The sequence below is a fragment of the Eschrichtius robustus genome, chromosome 8, assembly GCF_028021215.1.
Source record: "Eschrichtius robustus isolate mEscRob2 chromosome 8, mEscRob2.pri, whole genome shotgun sequence".
NCBI lineage: Eukaryota > Metazoa > Chordata > Mammalia > Artiodactyla > Eschrichtiidae > Eschrichtius > Eschrichtius robustus.
In genome coordinates, this window is record NC_090831.1 from 92443624 (window position 1) to 92458513 (window position 14890).

General features: G+C 39.7%; 1 protein-coding gene and 1 non-coding gene across 5 annotated transcripts in view; both read right to left on the reverse strand.

The window, feature by feature from the left end:
- DOCK4 (dedicator of cytokinesis 4) overlaps positions 1-14890 on the reverse strand; it is a 482024-nt gene that overhangs the window by 157239 nt on the left and 309895 nt on the right. The gene's annotated exons all lie outside the window — the stretch shown is intronic.
- On the reverse strand, positions 4317-4389 carry TRNAG-UCC (transfer RNA glycine (anticodon UCC)). Its single transcript has one exon. It is a non-coding gene; the product is annotated as a tRNA-Gly (tRNA).

Consider the following 14890-nt stretch of genomic DNA (forward strand, 5'->3'; position numbering starts at 1 on the left):
AAGTGGTGCTGGGAAACCTGGACAGCTACATGTAAAAGTATGAAATTAGAACACTCCCTAACACCATACACAAAAATAAACTCAAAATGGATTAAAGACCTAAATGTAAGGCCAGACACTATCAAACTCTTAGAGGAAAACATAGGCAGAACACTATGACATAAATCACAGCAAGATCCTTTTTGACCCAGCTCCTAGAGAAATGGAAATAAAAACACAAATAAACAAATGGGACCTAATGAAACTTCAAAGCTTTTGCACAGCAAAGGAAACCATAAACAAGACCAAAAGACAACCCTCAGAATGGGAGAAAATATTTGCAAATGAAGCACCTGACAAAGGATTAATCTCCAAAATATACAAGCAGCTCATGCAGCTCAATATCAAAAAAACAAACAACCCAATCCAAAAATGGGCAGAAGACCTAAACAGACATTTCTCCAAAGATGATATACAGATTGCCAACAAACAGATGAAAGAATGCTCAACATCATTAATCATTAGAGAAATGCAAATCAAAACTACAATGAGATATCATCTCACACCAATCAGAATGGCCATCATCAAAAAATCTAGAAACAATAAATGCTGGAGAGGGTGTGGAGAAAAGGGAACCCTCTTTCACTGTTGGTGGGAATGCAAATTGATACAGCCACTATGGAGAACAGTATGGAGGTTCCTTAAAAAACTAAAAATAGAACTACCATATGACCCAGCAATCCCACTACTGGGCATATACCCTGAGAAAACCATAATTCAAAAAGAGTCATGTACCAAAATGTTCATTGCAGCTCTATTTACAATAGCCAGGACATGGAAGCAGCCTAAGTGTCCATCATCGGATGAATGGATAAAGAAGATGTGGCACATATAGAAAATGGAATATTACTCAGCCATAAAAGTAAACGAAATGGAGTTATTTGTAGTGAGGTGGATGGAGTTAGAGTCTGTCATACAGAGTGAAGTAAGTCAGAAAGAGAAAAACAAATACTGTATGCTAACACATATACATGGAATCTAAGGAAAAAAAAAAAAAAGGTCATGAAGAACCTAGTGGCAAGATGGGAATAAAGACACAGACCTACTAGAGAATGGACTTGAGGATATGGGGAGGGGGAAGGGTAAGATGTGACAAAGAGAGAGAGTGGCATGGACATATATACACTACCAAACGTAAAATAGATAGCTAGTGGGAAGCAACCGCATAGCACAGGGAGATCAGCTCTGTGCTTTGTGACCACCTAGAGGTGTGGGGTGGGGAGGGCGGGAGGGAGGGAGATGCAAGAGAGAAGAGATATGGGAACATATGTATATGTAAAACTGATTCACTTTGTTCTAAAGCAGAAACTAACACACCACTGTAAAGCAATTATATCCAATAAAGGTGTTAAAAAAAAAAAAAATCTCTGGATTCCAGCTCTGCCAGGGAAGGGAGAGGAAACCTTATGGGAAAGAGGCTATCTGACCTCAGTCACAAAGAGTAAGGCTCGCCAGGCAGGCAAGGGAGACAAAGGCAGGTTATGTGGAAGAAACGATACATATAAAGACACTGGGGGAAAAAAGTACATATATAAGACTATGAAGATATGGCAACTAAATGCAATGTGGGATCCTGGATTAGATCCTAGACTAGAAAAATGACATTACTGGAAAAACTGGTGAAATCTAAATAAGTTTTGTGTTAACAGTATTGTACCAAGGTTAATTTAGTTTCAATAAATGTGCTATGGTTATGTAAGACGTTAACATAAGGAGAAGTTGGGTGAAGGGTATATGGGAATTTTCTGTACTATTTTTGCAACTCTTCTGTAAGTCTAAAATAACTTAAAAAACAACTGTTTTAAAAAGTACAGGTGTAGTCAGACAGCTATAGGTAGTTTAGTGTGGCTAAAGGCAGTGGTTCTTTTCAGTAGCAAAAAAGCCTTGGGACTACCGTAAACATCTTAAATAAGAAAAACTCAAGGTGATTCTGACACCTGGTTTAAATTCCCTAGATTAAAGTACTACCAAGGAGGTGGCACTGACTGATCGTGAAACCAAGCGTTTAGATATGGGGGTGAGTGTGAGAAGTCAAGAAAAACTGCAGGGCTCTGTTCACCGCAGGAGAGGATGGAGATGGCACAAAGGACTCAGTTTTGGACAAGCTGAGTTTGAGGCATCTCTGGTGAACCGAACTGAAGATGTTCAGTAGGCTGGGAAAAGTTCTGGGCTACAAGCCCAGAGCTGGCTGTCAGCAGCAGAGATGCGGCAGGTTAACCCACGTAAGTGCATGAGATGGTTCCAGAGCGTAGAAGACACAGATGGTGTCCAAGGATTAAATCCACGATAACACCAACATTTAAGATGCAGATAAGATATAAACTAATATATATATATAGGATGGATACACAACAAGGTCCTACTGTTTAGCACAGGGAACTATATTCAATATCCTGTGATAAACCGTAATAGAAAAGAACATGAAAAAGAATACCTGTGTGTATAGCTGAGTCACTATGCTGTACAGCAGAAATTAATACAACACTGTAAATCAATTATACTTCAGTAAAATTAAAAAAAAAAGATGCAGATAAGAGAGAAGAGTACTCAAAGGAGAAGAAGGATGAAACTAAGGTGAACACTGTCAGACAGACCATGGAATATGGGATTTTCAAGAAGGGTAATCAATAGTGTTTCATGCTACAGGGAAGTCAAATCAGGAAAGATTTAGAAAGGGTCCAGTAGTGTTGGCCCCAGCGTCGGTGTTAGTGACCTCAAGGGAGAAACTTCATTGAAGCTGCGGGGACAGAAATAGCCCGAGGAACAAATGGAAGAGAGTGGCGGGAAGCAGAGACAGTGAGTGAAGACTGGCCTTTCCTGCAGGTGGCTGAGATGGGAAGGGAAGAGGCAGTGTGGTAGCTATTACAATTTTGTTTGTCTTTAAAGAAAAAGGCTTGAGCATGTTAAAAAATCCGAGACTACTGCCAGAAGAGAGGAAACATAGCTGCAGGAGCAAAAGCGGACATTGAGAGGAGCAAGGTCCCAGGGAACTCAGGAGGAAGATCCTGAGGGAAGCAGGTGGAAGAATCAGCCTTGGAGGGGAGGAGTCTTGCCCCATCCCCTGAGACAGGAAGCAGGAAGGAAGGGAAGGATGCAGATCAGTTTGCAGATGGCAGAGGAGAGAACACAGGAAGTTAAGGAAGTTCCTGTCTGATGGCTTCTGTTTTCTCTGTTAAGGACATGGGAAGTGGTGAGGTAGGCAGAATGGTACAATCTTGTCGATAGCTCTTGCGGGGACTGAGAGGGGGAGCTGATTAGTTGGCCTGCAGTGTGGATGGTCCTGCTTCTATACCCATCAGGCTGATGCTAACCTATAGGAACTGTATAATTCCCTCCACTAATTAATGTTTAACCACCTACGGAGGAGTAGAGGAGGGGGCAATGTTGACAGACTGGTCTAGGGCTGGTTTTTACTTCCCATGCAGGTACAGCAGAACTAAACATCAAGGGATAGTCTGAATAATAAAAAGAAGAAAGGGAAGTCAGGTGGGGTTTACTGGAGGAGAATAAGACTGAAAAATAGGTATAGTATTAATAGAAAATTGGAAGGTTGAAAGGTTGTGGTCAGGATATCAAGAATTTACAATTTTTGATTAGAAGTGGCTCTGGATGATCTCATTCATCCATGCATGCATCCATCCGTGCACCCATGCATGCATGCATCCAGTATTTATTTAGCACACATGGGAGGTCCTGCTGGCTGGGGATGAAGGAAGGCCAAGAGAGAGACCACAGTGAAGCAGAACACAAATGAAGGTCGCTGGAGTTGAAGTGACCAAGAAATAAGAGGAGAGGGCACTGGACAGGTCAACCAAAAGGAGGAGACAACTTTGAACTAGGGGCTAGGCTGACTGTGGGAAAGTAAACAGCCACCCACCGCCCCATCCTCCCCTCTTCCTTGCTGGCCAGGAGTATCTATACAGGTAGAAGGCAGTAACTAGGACGGGTAGAAAGTTGCAGAACTGTATGGAATGAGCCTTATGGAGGGCAGGGAAGCTCTTTACAAGAGGGTGGAAAACCAGTATCTTTAAAGGCACTGGGGCATTTAGAGACGTCCAGACACTAGACACAAGGCTTCAGAAGATGAGCCCTCTCTACTCCAGAGGCCACACAGGAAGCTCTCTCGGCAGGAGAGCCAAGGGTTCAGCTGAGGCAGAATGAAAGGGCTTCCTGCACGTCACATTAATAGCCCTCAGTGTTAAGACCAAGTCCACTTATGAAATTATCTTAGACATTTTTCTTTTTTTGGCCTTGCTGTGCGGCATGTGGGATCTTAGTTCCCTGGCCAGGGATTGAACCTATGCCCCCTGCAGTGGAAGTGCAGAGTCCTAACCACTGGACCACCAGGGAATTCCCCCATCTTAGTCTTTTTTTTTTTTCCTGTTCAGCTTCTGTGTTCAGTTTGGCATGCTTTCATGCTAAACTTACCAGGTTATCTACTTTTTAATTTAATTTTGCAGGCGTTTGCTATTTAATTTCTCTCACAGTGTGTAATAAAACAAGGGTTATATGACCGATTCTCCTATGCCCAAGCCCACGGTGGACAGATGTGTTTCGGGCTTGTCTAAGATCTACTGATCATGGTTACAGGGGCGTCTCTTTCAGAATAGTTGGAGCAGCATGCAGAGTTCTCTGGACAGCAAGATGGGTGACAAACCTATCAGTCCATCTGAATTTTTCAGATTCCTCTCATTTTTTTCATTTTACTCATAAATGTAAACATACTCTAGGAAAGGGTAAGTGGAGAGCAACTCAATCTGAGAAATCTACCTCAAAGATGGTAACGAGTGCAGAGGGGCTGTGCTGGACTTCCACAGACTAGGTGAGGAACTGGGATATAGCATAAGAAACTGAAAAGTTGCAGGACAAAAACAGGAGCCACAAAGGGTTTACGAACAAACTTTTAGGGAGCAAAAGTGAAATAAACAAACTCATAAAAGACTCTTGCAATCTAGGCCATACATTAAATTAACCCCTTTCCAACCAGGAAACATGATCATCCTCTATTTAGCTGACCTCTCATCTGGCCCTTCTCTTGCTCAGAAGCAATAGATCCCACTCTAAGGGATCAGATTCTCTACCGAGCAAAACCCCATCCTGGCTGAGTTGGGTCACTTGAGCCATAGTGGTGTTAATCAACAGTAATGAATTTGCAAAACTCCAATTTCTTTAAAGGTAGATTGTATTATTATTATTATTATTTCTTTATGCATACATCCTAGACCTGACGGTATTTTATTTTTTTATTTATTTATTTTTTAAAATTTATTTATTTATTTTTGGCTGTGTTGGGTCTTCGCTTCTGTGCGAGGGCTTTCTCCAGCTGTGGCGAGCGGGGGCCTCTCTTCATCGTGGTGCGCAGGCCTCTCACTGTCGCGGCCTCTCCCGTTGCGGAGCACAGGCTCCAGACGCGCAGGCTCAGTAGTTGTGGCTCACGGGCTTAGTTGCTCCGCGGCATGCTGGATCTTCCCAGACCAGGGCTTGAACCCGTGTTCCCTGCATTGGCAGGCAGATTCCCAACCACTGTGCCACCAGGGAAGCCCTTTTATTTTATTTTATTTTTAATTAATTAATTAATTTATTTTTGGCTGCGTTGGGTCTTCGTTGCTGCGTGCGGGCTTTCTCTCCTTGCGGAAAGTGGGGGCTACTGTTGGTTGTGGTGCACGGGCTTCTCATTGCAGTGGCTTCTCTTGTTGTGGAGCACAGGCTCTAGAGTGCAGGCTCAGTAGTTGTGGTGCACGGGCTTAGCTGCTCCGCGGCATGTGGGATCTTCCTGCACCAGGGCTCGAACCCGTGTCCCCTGCATTGGCAGGTGGATTCTTAACCACTGCGCCACCAGGGAAGCCCCTGACGGTATTTTAGAACGTACTTCTAAGAACTAAAAATCCTTCACTGGAATAAGTCAGAATGGAGACTTGAGTGCACAGCTATTAACTTTCTATCCTCCTTCTTTGGATTATCACGTTATTCTCCTTAAGAGACTTGACTTTCGGAAAATGAATTATCTTAAGCTCATTATTTCAATCTCTTTTCTTAACTTGCTTTCTAGCAGGTAGCTGGCGGGGGGATAGCCAAAAATATCCCTACAAAGTTAAGGAAGACAACAATCCTACCGGAATGCAGCAAAATAACAGAACTTAGTAAGACTAAATACTGTTACTAGCAAGTTAGCAATTCCAAAGACAGGTTTTGGGTTTAGCCATCAACCACTTGGAGATATTACTGATGTTCTGGGAGCTGAAAAGGGACTCTGGAAGCACAAAATCTTTAATGCTGACTAATCAAGTTCTTTCACTTACCTTCCTAAACCTGTAACATTCAGATTTTTGTAGATTTCAGAGTTTATCTCCATTGAACACCACTCCAAACTTACTATCCATCATGTAAAGGTGAAAACGACCTTGAAAGGGAGCTTTGCCCTTAGAATTCTTTAGCTCCTGCCATGAAGGATGAGTCCAGGTCCTTGCCACACTACTGACGGTTAACTCTGTGAGAACCATTTCCTTAAAACACACTCAGAAGAGGGGTCCAGCCATTGTCACAGAGGGAAACTATCTCTTTCACAAATTTTAGGCCCAAATTAAGCTATTAAACAGTCCTCAACACAGCAGCTTTTTTCTTAGCTCACCACAGGATTGAGTCTTTCAAACTAATACCTTACACAAGGAGCAAGTAGATTTTAAATCTAAATAGCCTACTATGAGCCACAGTTATTCTCTGTGTCATATCTACAAGAAAGAGTTAAGGATACTTTATTTAAAAGCATTTTTTTCTGTCTTTCATCAACCTTAGATGTCATAGACAGTACCTGTCAATGAATGACATGGAATATGGTTTATAAAGATCTGAGGCAATTAATGTTTCTTCAAAACCTTACCATAAACAATACTGTCAAGATTTTATGACAGAAGAATGGCCTTTAGTTAGATCAATCTCCATAATTAAATGGTATAAAACAAAGCTAAGTCTAACTTTCTGTCTCTTCTCATTTTTACTTTTTCAAAATGAAGATTTTAATGTTTTTAAATGACATGTGCCCACTAATAAAACCTTTAAGAAATGTAAAAATACTTTTGTGTCCAGGAGTCCCACTGGGTCCTGCTTGGTTTGAGTAAGGGCTCGGAGCCAGGCATTTTACATGCACTTATTCTCCCAGCAAAACTGAGTGCTAACCCTGACTCTGTTCTGAAGACAGGGAACAGGTTCAGAGAGGTCACTGGGGCTGAAGCCAGGCAGGATTTTGGGGGCACTCAGGATCCTTCTGATGGAGCTCTGCATTTGAAGCCTGGATGCAGGAATTTTCAGAAGAGGATGGTGCTGTGCATGACGGCTGTTTGGCTTGACAGACAGATCCCTGAGTCACAAAAGACACTTTGATGCTGCCCATGGATTTCCCCGTATGCTGCACTGACACTTGGCACGGTGTCCTACTTTTCAGAGAGGAAAGCTCAGAGGATTCTTCTCTTGCTGCCATTGCTGACATTTTAGAGGCCACTGCTTTCAAGTAGACTGAAGCTGGGGGCGCCTTCAAGATCGCGAAGGAGTAAGACATGGAGATCACCATCCTCCCCACAAATACAGCAAAACTACATCTACACGTGGAACAACTCCTACAGAACACCTATTGAACGCTGGCAGAAGACCTCAGACTTCCCAAAAGACGCCCTCAGGCGACCTACAGGCAGGGCCAAATCCAAAGCTGAACCCCAGGAGCTGCGCGAACAAAGAAGAGAAAGGGAAATCTCTCCCAGCAGCCTCAGGAGCAGCAGATTAAATCTCCACAGTCAACTTGATGTACCCTGCATCTGTGGAATACCTGAATAGACAACGAATCATCCCAAATTGAGGAGGTGGACTTTGGGAGCAACTTAGACTTGGGGTTTGCTTACTGCATCTAATTTGTTTCTGGTTTTATCTTTATCTTAGTTTAGTATTTAGAGCTTATTATCACTGGTAGATTTGTTTACTGACTTGGTTGCTTTCGTCCTTTTTAAATTTTATATATATACATATATATATTTTTTCCTTTTTCTCTTTTTGTGAGTATGTATGTGTATGCTTCTTTCTGTGATTTGTCTGTATAGCTTTGCTTCTGCCATTTGTCCTAGGGTTCTGACTGTCCGTTTTTCGTTTTGTTTTTTGTTTTTGTTTTAATATAGTTTTTAGAGCCTGTTATCATTGGAGGATTTGTTTTTTGGTTTGGTTGCTCTCTTCGTTTTTTCTCCTTTTTTTTATTACCTTTTTTATTTTTAGTAATTTTTTCTATTTTAATAACTTTATTTTATTTATCTATCTATCTATCTATCTATCTATCTATCTATCTATCTATCTATCTATCTATCTGTCTTCCTCCCTCTCTCCCTCCCTCCCTTTTCTTCTGAGCTGTGTGGCTGACAGGGTCTTGGTGCTCTGGCCAGGTGTCAGGCCTGAGTCTCTGAGGTGGAGAGCCAAGTTCAGGACACTAGTCCGCCGGAGACCTCCCAGCCCCATGTAATATCAAACAGAGAAAGCTCTCCCAGAGATCTCCATCTCAACACTAAGACCCAGCTCCACTCAACGACCACCAAGCTACAGCGCTGGACATCCTATGCCAAACAACTAGCGAAACAGGAACACAAAACCACCCATTAGTAGAGAGGCTGCCAGAAAAAATAATAAATTCAGAGACACCCCAAAAAACACCACTGGACATGATCCTGCCCACCAGAAAGACAAGACCCAGCCTTACCCACCTGAACATAGGCACCACTCCCCTCCACCAAGAAGCCTACACAACCCACTGAACCAACCTTAACCACTGGGAGCAGACACCAAAAACAACGGGAACTACGAACCTGCAGCCTGTGAAATGAAGAACCCAAACACAGTACGTTAAGCAAAATGAGAAGACAGAGAAACACGCAGCAGATGAAGAAGCAAGGTAAAAACCCACCAGACCAAATAAATGAAGAGAAAACAGGCAGTCTACCTGACAAATAATTCAGAGTAATGATAGTAAAGATGATCCAAAATCTTGGAAAGAGAATGGAGAAAATACAAGAAACGTTTAACAAGGACCTAGAAGAACAAAAGGGCAAACAAACAATGATGAACAACACAATAAATGAAATTAAAAATTCTCTAGAAGGAATCAGTAGCAGAAAAACTGAGGCAGAAGAACGGATAAGTGACCTGGAAGATAAAATACTGGAAATAACTACGGCAGAGCAGAATAAACAAAAAGAATGAAAAGAATTGAGAACAATCTCAGAGACCTCTGGGACAACATTAAATGCATCAACATTTGAATTATAGGGGTACCAGAAGAACAAGAGAAAAAAAAGGGACTGAGAAAATACTTGAAGAGATTATAGTTGAAAACTTCCCTAATATGGGTAAGGAAATATTCAATCAAGTCCAGGAAGCATAGAGAGTCCCATACAGGATAATTCCAAGGAGAAACACCCCAAGACACATATTAATCAAATTATCAAAAATTAAATACAAAGAAAAAATATTAAAAGCAGCGAGGAAAAAGCAACAATTAACATACAAGGGAATCCCCATAAGGTTAACAGCTGATCTTTCAGAGAAAGTCTGCTAGCCAGAAGGGAGTGGCAGGACATATTTAAAGTGATGAAAGGGAAAAACCTACAACCAAGATTACCCAGCAAGGATCTCATTCAGACTCGATGGAGAAATTAAAACCTTTACAGATAAGCAAAAGCTAAGAGAATTCAGCACCACCAAACCAGCTTTACAACAAAAGCTAAAGGAACTTCTCTAGGCAGGAAACACAAGAGGAGGAAAAGACTTACAATAACAAACCCAAAACAATTAAGAAAATGGTAATAGGAACACACATATCGATAACTACCTTAAATGTAAATGGATTAAACGCTCCAACCAAAAGACATAGACTGGCTGAATGGATACAAAAACAAGACCCATACATATGCTGTCTACAAGAGACCCACTTCAGACCTAGGGACACATACAGACTGAAAGTAAGGGGATGGAAAAAGATATTCCATGCAAATGGAAATCAAAAGAAAGCTGGAGTAGCAGGTCTCATATCAGAAAAAATAGACTTTAAATTAAAGATTATTACAAGAGACAAAGAAGAACACTACACAATGACCAAGGGATCAATCCAAGAAGAAGATATAACAATTGTAAATATGTATGCACCCAATACAGGAGCACCTCAATACATAAGGCAAATGCTAACAACAATAATAGGGGAAATCACAGTAACATAATAATAGTAGGGAACTTTAACACCCCACTTTCACCAATGGACAGATCAACCAAAATAAAAATAAACAAGGAAACACAAGCTTTAAATGATACATTAAACAAGATGAACTTAATTGATATTTATAGGACATTCCATCCAAAACAACAGAATACACTTTCTTCTCAAGTGCTCATGGAACATTCTCCAGGATAGATCACAGCTTGGGTCACAAATCAAGCCTTGGTAAATTTAAGAAAATTGAAGTCGTATCAAGTATCTTTTCTGACCACAATGCTATGAGACTAGATATCAATTACAGGAAAAGAACTGTAAAAAATACAAACACATGGAGGATAAATAATACACTATTAAATAACCAAGAGATCATTGAGGAAATCAAAGAGGAAATCAGAAAATACCTAGAAACAAATGACAATGAAAACACCATGACCCAAAACCTATGGGATGCAGTAAACGCAGTTCAAAGAGGGACGTTTACAGCAATACAGTCCTACCTCAAGAAACAAGAAACATCTCAAACAAACAACCTAACCTTATAAATAAAGCAATTAGAGAAAGAAGAACAAAAAAACCCCAAAATTAGCAGAAGGAAAGAAATCATAAAGATGAGAACAGAAATAAATGAAAAAGAAAAGAAGGAAACTATAGCAAAGATCAATAAAACTAAAAGCTGGTTCTTTGAGAAGATAAACAAAATTGATAAACCATTAGCCAGACTCATCAAGAAAAAAAGGGAGAAGACTCAAATCAAGAGAATTAGAAATGAAAAGGGAGAAGTAACAACTGACACTGCAGAAATACAAAGTATAATGAGAGATTACTACAAGCAACTATATGCCAATAAAACAGACAACCTGGAAGAAATGGACAAATTCTTAGAAAAGCACAACCTTCTTTTGAACCAGGAAGAAATAGAAAATATAAACAGACCAATCACAAGCACTGAAATTGAGACTGTGATTAAAAATATTCCAACAAACAAAAGCCCAGGGCCAGATGACTTCACAGGCGAATTCTATCAAACATTTAGAGAAGAGCTAACACCTATCCTTCTCAAACTCCTCCAAAATATAGCAGAGGGAGGAACAGTCCCAAACTCATTCTATGAGGCCATCATCACCCTGATACCTGACCAGACAAAGATGTGACAAAAAAAGAAAAGTACTGGCCAATATAACTGATGAACATAGATGCAAAAATCCTCAACAAAATACTAGTAAACAGAATCCAGCAGCACATTAAAAGGATCGTACACCATGATCAAGTGGGGTTTATCCCAGGAATGCAAGGATTGTTCAATATACGCACATCAATCAATGTGATACACCATATTAACAAATTGAAGGAGAAAAACCATATGATCATCTCAATAGATGCAGAGAAAGCTTTTGACAAAATTCAACACCCATTTATGATAAAAGCCCTGCAGAAAGTAGGCATAGAGGGAACTTTCCTCAACATAATAAAGGCCATATATGACAAACCCACAGCCAACATCATTGTCAATGGTGAAAAACTGAAACCATTCCCACTAAGATCAGGAACAAGACAAGGTTGCCCACTGTCACCACTATTATTCAACATAGTTTTGGAAGTTTTAACCACAGCAGTCAGAGAAGAAAACGAAAAAAAAGGAATGCAAATCGGAAAAGAAGTAAAACTCTCACTGTTTGCAGAGGACATGATACTATACACAGAGAATCCTAAAGATGCTACTAGAAAATTACTAGAGCTAATCAGTGAATCTAGTAAAGTAGCAGAATACAAAATTAATGCACAGAAGCCTTTTGCACACCTATACACTAATGATGAAAAATGTGAAAGAGAAATTAAGGAAACACTCCCACTTACCACTGCAACAAAAAGAATAAAATACCTAGGAATAAACCTACCTAAGGAGACAAAAGACCTGTATGTAGAAAACTATAAGACACTGATGAAAGAAATTAAAGATGATACAAACAGATGGAGAGATATACCATGTTCTTGGACTGGAAGAATCAACACTGTGAAAATGACTCTACTACCCAAAGCAATCTACAGATTCAATGCAATCCCTATCAAACTACCAATGGTATTTTTCACAGAACTAGAACAAAAAATTGCACAATTTGTATGAAAACACAAAAGACCCCGAGTAGCCAAAGCGATCTTGAGAAAGAAAAACGGAGTGGAGGAATCAGGCTCCCTGACTTCAGACTATACTATAAAGCTACAGTAAACAAGACAGTATGGTACCAGCACAAAAACAGAAACATATATCAGTGGAACAGGATAGAAAGCCCAGAGATAAACCCACACACATATAGTCACCTTATCTTTGATAAAGGAAGCAAGAATATGCAATGGAGAAAAGACAGCCTCTTCAGTAAGTGGTGCTGGGAAACCTGGACAGCTACATGTAAAATAATGAAATTAGAACACTCCCTAACACCATACACAAAAATAAACTCAAAATGGATTAAAGACCTAAATGTAAGGTCAGACACTATCAAACTCTTAGAGGAAAACATAGGCAGAACACTATGACATAAATCACAGCAAGATCCTTTTTGACCCAGCTCCTAGAGAAATGGAAATAAAAACAAAAATAAACAAGTGGGACCTAGTGATATTTAAAAGCTTTTGCACAGCAAAGGAAACCATAAACAAGATGAAAAGACAACCCTCAGAATGGAAGAAAATATTTGCAAATGAAGCAACTGTCAAAGGATTAATCTCCAAAATGTACAAGCAGCTCATGCAGCTCAATATCAAAAAAACAAACAACCCAATCCAAAAACGGGCAGAAGACCTAAATAGATATTTCTCCAAAGAAGATATACAGATTGCCAAGAAACAGATGAATGTATGCTCAACATCACTAATCATTAGAGAAATGCAAATCAAAACTACAATGAGGTATCACCTCACACCGCTCAGAATGGCCATCATCAATAAATCTACAAACAATAAATGCTGGAGAGGGTGTGGAGAAAAGGGAACACTCTTGCACTGTTGGTGGGAATGTAAATTGATACAGCCACTATGGAGAACAGTATGGAGGTTCCTTAAAAAACTAAAAATAGAACTACCATATGACCCAGCAATCCCACTACTGGGCATATACCCTGAGAAAACCATAATTCAAAAAAAGTCATGTACCACGATATTCATTGCAGCTCTATTTACAGTAGCCAGGACATGGAAGCAACCTAAGTGTCCATCGACAGATGAATGGATAAAGAAGATGTGGCACATAATGGAATATTACTCAGCCATAAAAAGAAACGAAATTGAGTTATTTTTAGTGAGGTGGATGGACCTATAGACCGTCATACAAGTGAAGTAAGTCAGAAAGAGAAAAACAAATATCGTATGCTAACACATATATATAGGAATCTAAAAAAAAAAAAAAAAAAATGGTTCTGAAGAACCTAGGGGCAGGACAGGAATAAAGATGCAGACATAGAATTGGACCTGAGGACACGGGGAGGGGGAAGGGTAAGCTGGGACGAAGTGAGAGAGTGGCATGGACATATATACGCTACCAAATGTAAAATAGATAGCTAGTGGGAAGCAGCCACATAGCACAGGGAGATCAGCTCAGTGCTTTGTGTCCACCTAGAGGGGTGGGATAGGGAGGCTGGGAGGGAGACGCAAGAGGAGGAGATATGGGGATATATGTATATGTATAGCTGATTCACTTTGTTATACAGCAGAAACTAACACACCATTGTAAAGCAATTATACTCCAATAAAGATGTAAAAAAAAAAAAGAGAAAACTTTCATGTGAACCACTGAAAAGGAAGAAAAAAAAAAAAGAAATGTAAAAATAAAAATAAAGTCGTTGTTAATATTTTAGGACATCCTTCCAAGCATTGCTATGCACATATATACATGCGGACATGCAGTTACACAATTTTATAAAAATGGTCTTACACTAAATGCATGCATATATAAAATGCTGTTTATCAATATAGTATAAACATTTTTCTATGCACGTAACAATTTCCACTAGGGATTATTTCAATAACTATGTAGTATTTCATTCATTATATGGATATAACTAACTCATGTATCTAACCAGACCTATGTTATTGGTAATTTAGATAACTTTCAAGTTTTCCATATTTTAAGGAATCTGCAATGATCATCCTTGAATCATGTTTGCTTACCTCATCTGATTATCTTCTCCCAATAAATACCAAGATGTGGAATGGCTGAGCCAAAGGATATACACATTTAAAATATTGTATTGCCAAACTGTCCGCCAGAAAGACAATACTACTCACATTTTCCTCTATGAATGCAAGAGAGTGTTCATTTCCCTTTAATCTTCTTTGCCAATTCTCAGTTTTAAAAGTCTTTACCAACCTAATAGGCCAAAAGATTTCCCATTCTTTATTTAACTTACATTTCTTTGACTATTCATATATTTATTTTATATTCTTGCATTTATTACTTTTGAATAGCTTGTTTGTAGCATTTAGCAAAGTTTCTTTCTTTCTTTTTTTTTTTTTTTACTTATTTGTGATAACTTTTGGTAAATTGGGAATAGTCCCCCTTTGTAAGCTGTGTTGTAACCATGTTTCAGTTTATCATGTGTCTTTCAGCCTTGATTATGATGA